Source organism: Mustela erminea, chromosome 8 (assembly GCF_009829155.1).
Source record: "Mustela erminea isolate mMusErm1 chromosome 8, mMusErm1.Pri, whole genome shotgun sequence".
In the NCBI taxonomy this organism is placed as follows: Eukaryota; Metazoa; Chordata; class Mammalia; order Carnivora; family Mustelidae; genus Mustela; species Mustela erminea.
In genome coordinates, this window is record NC_045621.1 from 33,534,877 (window position 1) to 33,547,781 (window position 12,905).

General features: G+C 38.1%; 1 long non-coding RNA gene across 1 annotated transcript in view; it reads left to right on the plus strand.

The window, feature by feature from the left end:
* LOC116597376 overlaps positions 1–12,905 on the plus strand; it is a 40,477-nt gene that overhangs the window by 6,475 nt on the left and 21,097 nt on the right. The window contains exon 3 of the long non-coding RNA XR_004288577.1: positions 591–703. This is a non-coding gene — a long non-coding RNA (uncharacterized LOC116597376). The remainder of the gene's footprint in view (positions 1–590; positions 704–12,905) is intronic.

The window sequence follows — 12,905 nt, forward strand, 5'->3', positions numbered from 1 at the left end:
TAATGATGTGGTTAACAGGAAGATGAGAGATGACACAATAGAAAGATATACTTTGAAAAAATAAGCATGTGCAAATTTATTGAGGTGGCTACACTACAGAGAATGTTGACGTCCCCCCAAAAGAAGTAACAGTTTCTCGGTTTTCTAAGATCCACAAAAACATAGAACTACTCACAGACCTGCCAGGGTACCTCACCTTTTCAAAAACTCTGGTTACAAGTCCCTCTGTTCATGAGGAGTGAATAATGAATGTACACTACTGCAGTACATTCTTGGGTGTACTTTGATTGGGTGAATCAAAGACCCATTTTCTAGGCCAATGAGAGAACAGTTTGGAGACATTGGGAATTGATCCAGGAGTCTCACATCTGTCCAGTAAGAGGTCCCAAAGAAGTCAAAGCAACTATGGGAGATTAAATATGCCCACAAATTCTTTCCAGCTCCTCTCATTGATATATGGAGTCTGTTTCCCTAGTCTTGAATCTAGGTAGTTCTTGACACTTGTTTTGACCAATAGAAAATGATGGAGGTGCTGTGTGACTTCATTTAGACTCTAGGATTCCCTGAAGTTTCTATGTGTGTCTTCTTAGAATGCTGCATTGAGTCTCCCATGGTATGAAGAAGCCCAAATGGAGAGAGTGTTCCAGTTGAGCCCAGCCCGGGCTGACTCGCCAGCTGAAAGCAACAGCATGAGTGACCTCAGGTAAGGCCAACAAAAGAACCACTCAATTAGTCCACAAAATTATGAGAAATGATGAAGTGCTTTAAGTCTTGAAGTTTCGACATGGTTTGTTATGTTGTGACAGATAACTAATAGAACAATAATAGAGATTAGAAAAACAAGAGGAGAAAATATATCTGAAGAAAATATATCTGACATGCTGAAAAATGGCACATCTTCTTGAGTGCTGAACAGGATGAATTTTTTAAAAAGACTCATATCTGGATACATCTTAATGTGTCTACTATCAAAATCTCTAAGATGAAAAGAAAACTCTTAAAGTGTCCAGAGCAGAAAACAAATGGACAAAAACAATTCCTGCTCCAAAAATATTTGTCATTGGCAGCACTTGGACACTAGAATAAAAGGAGACATAAATATCAAAGTCTTGAATTAGAATATTTTTGATCCTAGAATTCCATACCCAGCCCAACAACATTTAAGTGTAAGAGCAAGAGGAAGAAAATTTAAGACCTGCTAGAACCCAGAAAGTTTACCAGCCACATACATTCTCTGAAAGATTTACTCAAGGATATATTACAGCAAACTGAAAAATGAATCAAAGAAAGAGTAAGATCTGATATACAAGAAATTGACAGGTAAACAAAATCAGTAAAACAGAGAATTAATCTTTGATGCATGATATGGAAAACAATTCATAGTAACCTATCTGGAACTAAAGTCCCATAATTTATGACCTGATGTATTGTGGGATTGGTAAAATGATTGAGTGTTAAGTTTCTTTTCCTCTTTAGGAAAATATGTAAATATTGATTTATTTCATGTAACTATAGAAGAATATAGATTTTAATAGTTCTGTCAAGAATGTAAAGGCAGGGGGCACCTGGGTGGCTCTGTGGGTTAAAGCCTCTGCCTTCAGCTCAGGTCATGATCCCAGAGTCCTGGGATCAAGCCACCCATCAGGCTCTCTGCTCAGCAGGGAGCCTGCTTCCTCTTCTCACTCTCTCTCTCTCTGCCTGCCTCTTTGCCTACTTGTGATCTCTGTCTGTCAAATAAATAAATAAAAATCTTAAAAAAAAAGAATTATTAAAAAAATGTAAAGGCAGTACTGAAAAAAGAGAAAGAGTATGTATAGGGTTCTAAACCACTAGAGAAAAAAATTTACAGTACCACCAAAAAACCACACTTGCTGGTTAATAGAAAAACAAAAAACAAACAAACAAAAAAAACAACTAAAAGAATACTTCTAAACATATCAATATTGCCCTAATTATGGATGGATAAATTTCACACAGATGCTTGGATTGGGGATTATGTGTGGGATTGTACAATCTAGCTCAGTGTTGGCTACAATGGAAAGATTTAAAAGACACAGACAATCTAACAATAGGGAAAAAGAACATGATATGCTGGGTCTTCAAATTCAGCATAGCAGACAGAATGTGTATGTTTTTCTCTACCTCCTCTCACAGGTTCATTAAAGAGAAAGGAAAGGAAGGCATGACCCTACAAGGACAAAGAGACAATAGAAATTTTCTGAAACTAGAAATCAGAGAGAATAGTGGTAATTGACCTGGCCAACCAGAGAGAGAGGGCATGGGAGCCTGGGTAAAATCTCTGAAAGGATGAATCATCATGAAAACCCTGAGAATTTGGTGTTAGGTACCTATAAATGTGCAGATATCTGAAAGGCCAAAGGAAGGAGAATGGTTAAAACAATTGGGTTCCTAGATGCCCTCCTTGTGCTACATATCTAGTTGATTTCCCACGTGTTAATTTAACATTGGAGATTTATTCTTAGGTGAGGATGAACCGAAGGGATTCTGAACTGGGCACACCAAGTTCAAAGTGTGAATACCATACTGAAAGAGGAGGATTAAGTGAGCATTACCATTTTCACCATCATCCAATGGTGAAAATTCTAGTGTAAGGGCCTATTTAGCCAGAGCGAATCTATCCGGTTAAACAATGACTTTGAATGACTTTGTTGTTTATACAGTAAAACTTAAACTGTCCCTGTCCCCACCACCCCCAGGGGACTTACTTAAAAGCAAGTCCCAGAAACCAGTCCCAGTAACAAAGCCCAAATACAAGGGTGGATCAGGCCAGGTGGAGGTATCCAACAGTGGGGGCGCATACTGTCTCCCTAGCTACCAAGGAGTATAGGCCCCACCCTTTGGGAGCCTTTTGGGTGCCAATTCTGACCAAGGTGATAAGCTAGTTCAAATACCTATTATAGGGTAAATTGTAATTCAGTTGATTCAATTGGTCACTTTTGTATGACCTAGCATGATTGTGCAGCTTTCTCTGTGTGTTACAATCTCATTGGCCACCTGTGCATGGCCAGGCCCAACCACATGGCCTTTGCCCTTAAAAGCTAGTCTGTAAGGCAGAGAGAGGTTCACCTCTTTGCAAGCGATGGCCCTGGCCGGTCGGTTTGATTCTTGATGCTTGGTGCAAAATAAAGCTTTGCTTGACCTTCGCTTTGTATCAGTCTCGCTCCTTTGACCATGGACCCAACACTAGAACCTTTTAAAAAGGTGCTTGTAACTATTAGTTAATTTTCTCTGGTTTCTGGGACATTGATCAGCCCAAGATCTATAGACATTGTCAGTTGATGGTTTTACCCATGGAGAGGTAATTTCTCTTTTCTCACTCCATCCCCCAATCTCATATACACTGAGTTTATGTCAGCTTGTAGTATTACCTCACTTTGCATATGAATGGGTAGTAAATAAATAACAATCAGGAGAATTATCTATCAAGAAAGACTGAGGTCAAACAAACAAATGGAATAAAGATCCTTGTCGGAAATAGAAACAAGTAGAGGGAAAAGAAAATTTAATTAACTGTAATTAACATTCCTGGAAAATATGTGAAGAATAGCATTCATGAAAAAAACCAAAATATATATATAAAAAGAGAACATTTAGAAAAATAAGGAACCTCTGAAAATTAAAAATAAAATAGTGGAAATTATCAGTCATGGTCTCTGAGGATAGTAAATATGGACAAAAGGAGCGATCTCTATCCCTTACCCCAAAGAATTCACCATATAAAAATGAAAAAACAGTTATGTCTTAAAAAAAATTAAAATGAAATTAGGACCGTTAGGAATGAAGATTTGTGGGGTTGACTACAACAATCTTCAGAGGAAAATATCTATAAATTTATTTATTTTTCCTTCTTGGCTCACATATAAACTACATTTCCCAGCTTCCCCTTTAGTTAGGGGGAACCACGTGATTGAGTCCTGGCCAGTAGAATATGGGAAGAAATAATTATGCTCCTTACACACCGGACCTCTGACAAAACTTGTTCTCTAAGACTTCCTTATTCCTTTTCTCTCTCTTTTCTCATTAGTCCGCCAGATGGAAGGATTCAGTGGAGGCAAGTAGTGAGTGTCAGTACACATTACCCCTTGCTGCTGAGACTGTTCTGGTTTTCCGACTGGTGACAGTAGTGTGTGTGTAGGGGGCAGGTTATTTATCCCTGTGATGAGGAAACTGAAGGCTGGCTGAGCACAAAGACTGATACCCTGCAACCTTCCCCTATCCCCACTCCTGGGTGCGACATATGTGACATTCTTTAGGAATACCTTGCTAGAGGGAAAAACCTTGACAATGGCAAAGCCTCAAGGCCTCCTATATCTTGTAGGTCCTCTTTAGCATATGAAAGTTCTTTTGAAACCTACCTTTTTCTTTAACTCTCCCAACTCCATAGTATATAACCTGCCTCCACTCACAGCCCCGGGGCAGCAGCTCTTTCTGCCCACAGGTCCTGTCCCTGTGCTTTAATAAACCACCATTTTGCACCAAAGATGTCTCAGGAATTATTTCTTGGTCATTGGCTCAGGACTCCACCCCACTGAACCTCACCTATATTCTAAAACTCCATCACCTGGTTCTTCAGTGCTCTTAATTCCAGGCTGGCAGAATCCCTAGAAGCTTAGTATAAAGGGAACAAGTTATCTGAAGTTCTTCACTCAGTGGTGCAGTAGTGATGGAACAGAAGGTTGACTGAGGACAAAGCAAAAGCTGACACCTTGCAAACCCCGCCCCCACTCCTGGGTGGGACATATGTGACGTTTTTTAGGAATCTCCCAACTATTCTTTTTTTTTTTTCATTTTCATTTTTTAAATTTTTTTCTTATTTTTTATAAACATATATTTTTATCCCCAGGGGTACAGGTCTGTGAATCTCCCAACTATTCTTAATAGCTTGCTAAAAAGCAGAACGACCTTGGAGATGGCAAGGCCTCTGGTATTCGGTATCTTGTAGGTCCTCTTTAGCATATGAAAGTTCTTTTGAAACCTCCCTTTTCCTTACCCCCCCACCGCCCCCCATGGTACATAACCTGTCACCCCTCACAGCCCCGGGGCAGCACCTCTTTCTGCCCATAAGTCTTGTCCCCATACTTTAATAAACCACCATTTTGCACCAAAGGTGTCTCAAGAATTCTTTCTTGGTCATTGGCTCCAGACCTCACTCCACCGAGCTTGGAAAGGTACCTTTATCACAAGCTAAGATGCTCTGTGTGTCATTCTTTTCGAGAGTTTGAAGCAATTCATTTATTCCTTCGTCTGTTCATTTTCATTTTGGGAAATAACTTTTTAAGCATCTACCTATCGAATGCACTATCCTGGGCATGGAGACAGACAGGTTTCATGCTTGAATAAGAGAGACAACTAAATAAATACAAACAATAAAAAAACATAAATTGTACTTAGCATTATGGTTAGTGGTTGTGTTAATCAGTATTAGGAAGAAGCCATGCTTCTTTAAGGAGACTTTTCTTTGAGGATGGTCAGGGAAGATCTCTCACAGCACAAAGGGTGAGAACGTGAGAACCCTACAAAAAAACTGCCAGATGGATGACTCGGGCTTTCATTTTGAGTCTTTTAAGTTTTAAAAAGGTCTTTTGGGCTTTGATGGAAAATAGATTAGAGCAGATATTAAGTAACTGGTAATGAATGTGAAGAGACAGGATGATTTATGAGAAAATATTTTTGTGATCCATTAACATGTAATGTCATATAAGGAATTTCTCCTACCCAGGGTATTTTAGTAAAATAATTTTCAATCCCAAGCTTGCCAACAATGATCTTGTTATGACATGTTTGGAAGGGTCTTGCTTTTGGAGTGACAATTTTATTTTCAAGAAATACTATTTACTGTGTCTGATTATTTTTAAGTGGCAAGATATCCTTGGGTTTATCTGAGGATGAACTGTCTCACTGAATTTTGTGATTTGTGTATGATTTGAAGAAAAAATTTTATTTCAGTGAGGAGACTAAATGAACTATTTTTGTTCTCTTACTAGTTTACGTTAGAGACTGTTCAAAATAGACTGTGCTATTTTGACTACTGCCATTGTATTAGAACAAAGAGCATTCTTTGTTCCTTATACTATTAGGGCATGTTTGGTAAAGAAAGGAATGAATAGTAATTTTCTCTGAATATATTTAAAAAAATAAATAGAAGGTACTTTGCCAATAAAGAGAGAACTAAGAACACCTGCTTAAGAAAATGGCTCATGTCCTAAAAATGGACCCTGTGGCTGATTCTTCTATAAACATGGAAAATACTTTGGATTGGACACAAGTTTTTGACTATTTAACTCCAGATGGAATCTCTGTGAGGTCATTGGTATGTGGTTTTATGCAGTCTGGCTGGGTTGGGACGTCTTGAAATAGGGATCCTCTGCCCCTTCTTTTCCCAACTACACTGCCATTGTGGTGGCCTGAGGTGGACCTCTTATGACAGTAGTAATTCACATGCCAGCTCATGGAAAAGGGTTCACAGGGCAGAGGAGCCATTTGACTATGGGACTTTTAGGTACAATGATGGGCAGGGGTGAGTAGTTCTCTTTTGATCTTGCCAGAATTACAACTCACTGAAAATGTGATTGGATTTTACTTCACTCTGGTCTAGTTTTTACATGAGAACTGTATTAGATTTGGTTCAGTGGGTTTTATGATAGATTTGGTTTAATGAGTACAGAAACATATTGGTTGAAGTTAACAATAAAAATATATAGTCTTTGATGGCATTCATGATTTTGTTAAAAAATATTTTCCATCAAGTATTTAAGAGTTTATTCTTGCTTATGTTCAATTCAAATTCTTGGTTTCTGGAGGTGCTTATAATTAAGCAAATGGCCATCTGTTTTTGTTTGTTTTTAGACAGCCATTCATCCACTGAAGCATTTTTGAGGCTGTCTCTAGCTCTAGGCTCTTGGGAATGAAGCAGGAAAACATGTTAACCTTGTTCAGGGACCTGGCCCTCTTCTATGATTTCTATGATCCTAGAGAATAGCAATGTTTCAGAAGGTGGGCTTTAAAAAAAGTATCAGGGGGGGAAAAAAAAAGTATCAGAACTAAAGGACACGAGTAAGTGTTTTATTCCATTGAAGTTTCTGTATTTATATTGCTATTGCCATTTTTTCTGACTTTAATTCAAATTAAATAGTCCATCAAAAAATTTTTTTTGTAGTTAATATTTGGGGGTCCTCTGTTCTTTTTTGTGTTCTTGACAGAAAAGTATTATGCTGGGTTTTCAGACTTGCCTTTTTTTATGTCACTCAGGTAAATGATTAATCTGAAAGGCAATGGTTTGGGGATATTGAATGGTAATGAAGTGACACAGAAATAGGGTATCTTGTTCGGCTTCTATTTATTTCTTCAGGTTTTTAAAAATAAATGCATAGGGCAATTAAATACTGAGATCACCGATCACAGTATACAAACTTTTAAGATGTGTTATTCTCTAACCATCAAGAACTCTGCACATTCATGTTTTCTTACAGCTCACTTTCCCATCTGTTGCTAGGTTCATGAACCTACTGAATGTTTACTGGTGTTCCCTAAAAGGATGAAGAAATTAAAGGTAGTGTTCTCAAAATGGCCAGTGACCATTTTGGTCCACTTTCAGATTTGTCATTTACAAGTCATCAACATTAAATTGTCAAGCCTTTGTCATTTACAAGTCATCAACATTAAATTACATTTCAGTCCTCATCATTGTCTTTTTCTAGATTATATTCATCATTCCAGAAAGAAACACTTTAGTTGTCAGCAGTCACTCCCCATGTCTGCTTCCCTCCCTGTCCTTAACAATTATTAATCTATTTTTTGGTATCTGGATTTTTATATTCTGGACACCTCATACAAATGGGATCATAACATATGTAGCACTTTGTGTCACTAAATATAGTGTTTTTAAGATTTATGCATACAGTAGCATGTATAATTTTACAGCACGTGAATTCTATCTCAATTAAAAATGTACATAAAAGCCATGGAAGTTGGTTAAATAAAAAAAACTTGCCATTCAGATGGGGCCACCAACTGTATGAAAATATTTACTCAAAATTAATATGCAAAAGTATAATTCTTGGTTTCTAGGTTGCCTCTAAATTCTGATTTGCTTTTTTTCCAATGTCTTAAAAATGGATTTGAAATAACTCTTTTCCTACCATATCAACCATGCAATACCTTCTCTTGGACACCTACTGTTCATCTTTGCTTCTTTTGGAAACAAGGTCCTTAAAACCATCCTGAGGCAGAATAAGTTGAGGACAAACGTGTCCACTTGGTGTTGAGTCCTGGGTTTGTATTTTTGATAAAGTGTGTGATGTGTGTTTCTTCTGGAAAATAGGGACAATAATAATCCTTCTGTAGGGTCGTTGTGAGGTGTAAATAGTGTTTAGAGCAATGCAGAGAACATAGTATATCTTCATTAAAAAAAAAGATTTTATTTATTTATTTGACAGAGAGAGAGAGTGTGTGTGAGCACAAACAGGGGCAGTGGCAGAGGGAAGGGAAGAAGCAGGTTCTCCTCTGAGCAGGAAGCCTGATGCGGGACTCTATCCCTGGGTCCTAAGATCATGACCTGAGTTGAAGGCAGACATTTAACCAACTGACTGAGCTACCCAGGTGCCCCACAGTATGTTTTCAAATGATATAAGTGATTATTACTCTTATTGGTGCTGATACTTATACCAGCAACAGTGTCCGGTCGTACGTGCTTATGGAATGAGAAGTTTTGAAGTAATGATTATAAATTTTCAACAGAATGGAAAGGGCTCAATTAATTCCTACCTCCTACATTAGAATTCTGCATATATGGCTAATGAGGTTCAGTTTTGGTTGTTTACTCATGGTGAGCACTGTGGTCGTATGACTCATGGAGAGCATAATGGAAATACAGATAAGGGGCAGGGAGAAGCTACTGAATGAAAATAAAAGTAATTCAACTCAGCTTTCATGTTCAGCTAAGTATTGTTTGTGGTAAAGTGTTAGTCAAGAGGGTGGAAAGAACTTGATGTTCAGATTGAGGTCATCAATAACTAGAATTACTGAAATGCCAAAAAGCAGGAGCAACTTGATAAGAACCATGAAATTCCAATTTTTCCTCAGATTGGTAAATGGATTGCTTTCATCTAATGTTGAGATTATGAAAACAATCCCACAAAAATTTTAATTATTTGCAGATTTTCTGACATTTTTAACTGAGAATTTAAACTACTGACTTTTCATCTATAAGGAGCTTATTGCATGTAATAGTTATATAATATTTCACTTATTAATAAATATAACAAAATTGGAAGAGCAAATTAACACTGCTATTGACATCAAATACATTCTGTGTAAAAAATAATTTTATATCTTTAGATGAAGCTATATATATTTTTAACAGTAGCCTAATAGTAGTAAGATACCTAACTGGGGAATTTTTGGTTTACAAAGTGATTTTATGTGCACATACATGGATCTTAGCAGGACCCTAAATGTACATATTAATTTACAAAAAATTATATTTTTGGTTTTTAAGATTTTTATTTATTTGTTTGAGAGAGAGAGAGAGAGAGAGAGAGAGTGCGTGCTCGTGCACAAGCACAGGGGAAGTACAGAGGAAGAAGCAGACTCCCTGCTGAACAAGGAGCCCAACTCGGGGCTTGATCTTAGGACCTTGGGGTCATGACCCGAGCCAAAGGCAGATGCTTACCCGACTGAGCCACCCAGGCACTCCAATTTACAAAAATTTAGTAAAGGCTTATTGTAAGCTAGATACCATTTGAGATTTTTCAAGGTAGATTAGATTAAACCAAATACTGTAGATAAACATACCTGGCTGCTGTGGTCTGAATGTTTATGTCCTGTAAAATTCACATGTTGGCATCCTACCCTCAAGGTGATAGCATTAGCAGGTAGGGCCTTCTGAAGGTGGTTAGGTCATGAAGGTAGAACCCTCAGGGCTGGGGTAAGTGTCTGCTGCTGCCCCTCGGAACAATATGTTACTTAAACTGTAACCCCTGGAGGATTTTACTAGTTACCAAGCACATTTAGATATGGCCCTAAGAAATACATATACTGGCAACAGGTCTTTGGGGAGAAGGATGATGTACGGCCGTGAAGCTGGGCAGCTGGGGATGCCTGGCTCGCTCAGGGCAGAAGGCCGCCCCTTCACAGAAGCCGGGCAGCAGGGAACGCCCGGCCCGCCCAGGGCGGAAGGCCGCCGGCTTCAGGGAAGCGGAGCACCCGGGAAGGCCGGGTCAGCTCAGGGTGGAACGAAAACCGCCTGCTTCCCTTTTCTGTGATCGCTCCTTTCTCTTCCCAGAAGTTCCCGTTGTTAGTTAGATGAGTCCTTTGAATGTGCTTGCTTAACTATAAACTTTACCCTCCTCCTTGCAAGACGGGATTAACGTTTGACCTTCATCAATCCTTCCGTTGGCTATTGTTTCTATCCAATAAAAGTGAGACAATGCGGTTACTCGCCGCAGCAGTCCTTTTCGACTGTTGTCCGCTGCTGCCAATCTCTTGCAACTGACTTGCTTGTGCCTAATTCTCCTCTTGTCGCCGACTGGAAGCCGCAAGTGTCCTTAAAAAAGAGACTTCAGAGAGCTAGTTTGTACCTTCCACCATGGGAAGACACAGCAAAAAGGCATTGCTCCTGAGGAAATGGGCTCTCACCAGATACCAAATCTGGTGTATGATTTTGGACTTCCTAGCAGTGAAGTGGTGCGATGGTGAAGTCCAGATGTGTGGCCTATAATCCCTGGAGACCTCTGTGATATACAAAATGTGGTCAAGGATCAGAGCCAATTTGGGGTGGGGTGCCTGGGTGGTGCAGTTGGTTAAGCAATGGATCCTTGAGTTCAGTTCAGGTTGTGATCTCAAGAGTCCTGAGATGGAGCCCTGCATTTGGGCTGTGTGCTGAGCGGGGAGTCTCCTTGAGAGTCTCCCTCCCATTCTCCCTCTGTGTCATCCCCGCCTCTCGCCCTTTCTCTTTTTCTCTCTCTCTCAAATAAATAAATAAATCTTAAAAAAAAAAAAAAATCTAGGATACTGATCTGAAAACCAAACAGATGGATTCTGAGGCCTCATCTCATCCCTACCAATCAGATTCTCCTGGAGAAAAAGCCTGGGAATCTGCTTCTTTAGTAACTGCATCAGTCTTATCTCATAAAGCAAACTTGAGAAGATTGAAATAGCAGGATGGGGGTCATCTAGATCTTCCCAAAATCTGGGTCACCATAAAATTACAGACACTGTACTATAATTTAAGAAAAATACAGAAGTTTAAAAAGTTTGCAAAGAAAAATCACCAGTAAACCTGGTAAATGGGCCTGTTTCTTCTAGGTTACTTCCAACATTTTTAGGGAAATTCTTACCTGCATTTACCTAGGATGTAAAATTGCTATTTAAACAGAGCATACTAATGATCATTGCACATTCTCACTTTTTTCTTTTTCAACAGAAAGAATGAAAAATTAAATGGCTTGCATGTGTCTTCATTTTCCCAAATTTTTTACAACTTTGAGAATGATTGCATGAAATATGGGCAAATATAAAAAGTAATGTTCCCTAATGACTGAATCTTATTCTCATTTTTTCCCCCACTACTGCCTGATGAGATGCAATTTTTGTAATGGTCCTTGGCAAAAGTTTCTCTGCCAGCTTTTGTTTTGAAGCAAAGAGATATAAATTATGGGACTGAATATTTCTAAGATATCCTTCCCTACCATGCCCTCAGAAACAAATATAATCTTAATGGGTATCCGTGGAGTTTTGTAGAGCAAAATTTAATTTAAAAATATACCATGAAGACTTGCTGCACCCCATCATCCAGTTTTATTCTTTGTCTGCTCTCTATTGTAAATGAGATTCTGGTATAAGCCGTAAAGGTATTTTTTCCTTCTTATTTTTGGCCCCAGGATCTAATAACATCATTAAAAAGAAAAGCAAAAAGACACATCCACTAAAATATTGAAACTAAAAAGACTGATAACCCCACATGCTGGTGAGGTTGTGGAACAGATAGAACTCTCATATATTGTTGGAGAGGTATAAAATGGAAATCAATTTGAATAAAAGTCTGGCAATTTTTATAAAACTAAATGTACATTTACTATTTTACCTATTAATTCCACTCTTGGGTGTTTATATAAGAGAAATGAAAAGATTTGTAAATCAATATTTATAGTAGCTTTATCTATAATAGCCCCAAATGTAAATAGCCCAGGTGATTATCAGTGGGAGCATAGAAAACAAATTATGGCCTATCTTTATAGCAGAATACTATCCAGCACTAAAAAAGAACAAATGACTGATATATGAAAAAAACGGAGTGACTCTTAAAAACATTGTGATAAATAAAAGAAGGCTTACCCAAAAGATAGCATATGATTCTATTTATATAGTGTTCTAAAATCGGCAAAACTAATCTGTGGATAAAAAAATTGGAACAGTGGTTACCTCAAGGGAGTTAGGGGATGAATTCTGACAGGGAGGAACATGAGGGAGCTTTCTGGAGTGGGAGTAATGTTACATGTCTTGAAAGAGAGGATATATATATATATATATATATATATATGACACATATAATGTTATATGTCTTGAAAGAGGAGAAAACATTTGTCAGAAATGTGATGAAGAGTACATTTAAGATTTGTGCATTTCATTTTGTGCAAATTTCTCTCCTCAAACCAATGAACAGATCTTAAATTCTAGTTAATGATATTCATGCTGAAGTTTGTAGGAGTGTTAAAAGTGATGTTAGAAATTTACCTTAAAATATACTTTAAAAATGAGACGGATGTATGGATGGTTATAAGAAGGCACAGATGGATAGATGTGTGCTAAAGCAAATATAGGAAATGTTTGTTGTAGAATCGAACTAAGAGCATGGGCATGGTCTGCTCTCTATTTTTACATATTAT